The 2981-nt window shown below is 42.9% G+C and overlaps 1 long non-coding RNA gene across 1 annotated transcript in view; it reads left to right on the forward strand.

Moving 5' to 3' along the window:
• The window catches only part of LOC107182241, a 29068-nt gene extending 27194 nt beyond the window's left edge, over positions 1-1874 (forward strand). The window contains exon 4 of the long non-coding RNA XR_001512960.1: positions 1864-1874. This is a non-coding gene — a long non-coding RNA (uncharacterized LOC107182241). The remainder of the gene's footprint in view (positions 1-1863) is intronic.
• Positions 1875-2981: the final 1107 nt, after the last annotated feature.

Raw genomic sequence — 2981 nt, forward strand, 5'->3', positions numbered from 1 at the left:
AAGCAAGAGGCAGCTGTTCCCACTGAAAGCCTCACTGTACACTGGCTGCTCCCCCAACAGACGCTGTGACCAGCACAAACCTATTCCTTGTTTGTGTGTGTGTGTGTGTGTGTGTATGTGTGTGTGTGTGTGTGTGTGTGAGAGAGAGAGAGAGAGAGACAGAGAGAGAAAACAGAACTGACCGCTTTGGAGAATGCTCTTGTAGAGACCCATCTGTGGGTAGCTCTATGGAGAGAATTACAAGCAAGAAGGAGAAACCTCTTAGTAGACTGGAGTGGGATGAAACATTACTATGCTTGTACGTCTGGTGAGGGAATGTAGAAGCTAATAGCAACATTTTTTTGTGTTTTAAAAGTATGCCATGCCTATGGTAACCAAGACACTTCTATTTCTATCTTCTTTAGCCTGTTCTCTACCTGTGGATTAGACATGACAGAGCTGCGGTTGTTATTTATAGATAAGGAAATGAATATTGGGAGAGGTGAAGTGACTTGCCCCAGGTCATATTTTGAGCACAGGCTCATAGAAATGAAGCAACTTTCCCAGGGTCATGAAGTAGTAAGACCTATAACATATTGGGGTTACTTTTAAAATTTCTGTTGGTTTTTCTTTAACAAAATGTTTAATATCAGAAACATTTTCTAGCAAATTGAGTCTATAAGGGGCTTTCAGGTATCTCTTGGGAAATTTGACTAGATGACATTAAGCTACGAAATTCTATGAAACTTAGTGTTTGCCGTGTCCCTGGCTCATGTAACTCCATGAAGTATAATTATCAGCTTCCGCAAGTAATTTCCAAAACAAATAGCTCTTTCTCCCAGCTCAGCATCTGACACCAAAAAGTCTCCAGCCCATTCCTTACTTATCCCATCACCTAGTCATCAATCTGTTCTTTCGACTCCTACTCCCTACAACATGGCAGCTCTATTACTTGGTCAATTGTTCATTTCCTCTGTCAAAGATAACTAGGATTTAGAGCTAGAGGCATAATTTCTCTATAAGTCTAGAAAGCAGAACTGTCATCATGTATTATTGAGATCTTAATTTAATTCCCACTAAAGGGGAATTAAATTGACTAGATTAGTGAAGGTTCACTCTATTTGTCCCTCCTCAGAGAAATGACTAAATCCAGTTGGGTGCCATATTTGGTAGTGGGAAATGGAATAGACTTTTCCATAGGTCAGGGTAGGCGTGTAATTTTCTAGAAAGGAAAATGTCTGCCTTGGTTAGAATGACCAAGTTATTTAAGTTTACTCTGACAAGAGTCTCCCTAGCCTCCTTACCCATCTGAACTGGGAAAAACAGGAGCTAATAGGTGCTCTGTGAAAAGAGATACCCTACCTATCTTCTGATCCAAGAGTCCAGGTTCTATCCACTAACCACACACTCTTCAGGGTGGTAGTTGCTTATTAGTTAATGTTTCCTGAGAAGTGAAGTGCAGTGTCCAATTTTAATGATAAAGTCTGTATCAGTAATAACATATAGCATCCTATTTAGACATCCTATCAAGAAGCCCAAGGCCCTTCAGATTGAAGAATTATGGGTAGTTCTGGGTATTGTTGGCAGTCATTGAGGATGGCTAGTCTGTATGGGTTTGTTTTAGTTTCTCTCTTGATTATCAAGAACATGCTGACACTTAAATGTTAGAATAAGATGTGCTTTTGCTGGTGGGGGGCGGGGCTTATTACAAAGTGCTAGACCAGGCCTGCCCCCTTCTTTTTTCCCCGGTGGAGCATCAGTCTTTGCTACGTGACTCCCACAGAGGTGTCTGTCACGGCTGAGCCAGGCAAGCTTCCTTGAAATGAGATGAGAACACTAACAGTAAATGGTGACAATGCAGAACATAAAAAAGCACAAAGGAAGTCTTCATCCTCACATAGAACTTGCCCAGCATATATGCTGATAAAATCAGATCTGAGTGCATCCTGAGCTCCACCTGTTAAAGGTGCTCACCGCCACTTAGGAGAATGCCAGGCAAAAAAGACCTGGCAATACGTTTTCTGCCTGCTAAAGTGACTAAATTTCTTTCCCTCCCCAACCTGGCTAAAAATACAACCCAGTGCAACACACACACACACACACACACACACACACAAGCCTACCATTTGTTGAACAGATTGTGACAGAATGTCAATTAGCTGTGTTTGGTATGCAAACATCCCCAGTGCTAACTCACCCAGAGGAGGACTTGGAGGGGGAACACAGAGTGTCAGAGAATTAGGGAGCAAGTAGGCTGCCTCAGGGGGTGGGGGTTGGGGGTGGTGGGTGTGGGAGGTGCGGGGAGTGCTAGAGCCAAAACTCACCACCTAGTTGACAGATGAGAGTGGTGCAGTTGCCATTGACATCCACCTAGTGGCAGCAGTTCTAGCCAGAGGCACCTCTAACTTGATTGTTTCAGGCGATGACTGTATACCTTGTGCCAGGGGCTCCAGCAGGCACTGAGGTGCTGAACCATGTGGAAGGTTGCAATTCCTCAGCAGTGGTCTCTTTCAGGCAGGAAATAATCTAGGTTATTCTAACTTTAAATTCCAAGTCAAGGGAATAAAATCTGCTGGAACAGGGAGTTAAAGTTTCCAAATGGTACTAAAGCAGCATTAGGTTTTAGTATATATTCTATGCTAGAGTAGCTAAAACTCCAATCGGTGAAGAAATAGCAAAAATAGGATGGGCCAGTGTTCAACTAGAGATGACACTGAGAGTAGCTGATATGAATAACAGTGGGTCCATGACAGGCCAGGTCTTTTGCTCTGTCCTTTCTGAATTATAAACTACCCACATCAAAGGGCAGTTTGGTTTTAGGATAGATTTGGACATGATCTAGAATTCACTGATTCATTACATAGGTCTGCATTTCCCAAAATGTGGTATGCATTCTACTTGGGGAAGTGCAGGTAATTGTACATAAAAGATCTTATATTTTAACTAGAGGCACGATTCATGCACTGATGGGGTCCCTCGACCTGGCCTGTGGAGATCGGGCC

Source organism: Myotis davidii, unplaced genomic scaffold (assembly GCF_000327345.1).
Source record: "Myotis davidii unplaced genomic scaffold, ASM32734v1 scaffold534, whole genome shotgun sequence".
Lineage (NCBI taxonomy): Eukaryota > Metazoa > Chordata > Mammalia > Chiroptera > Vespertilionidae > Myotis > Myotis davidii.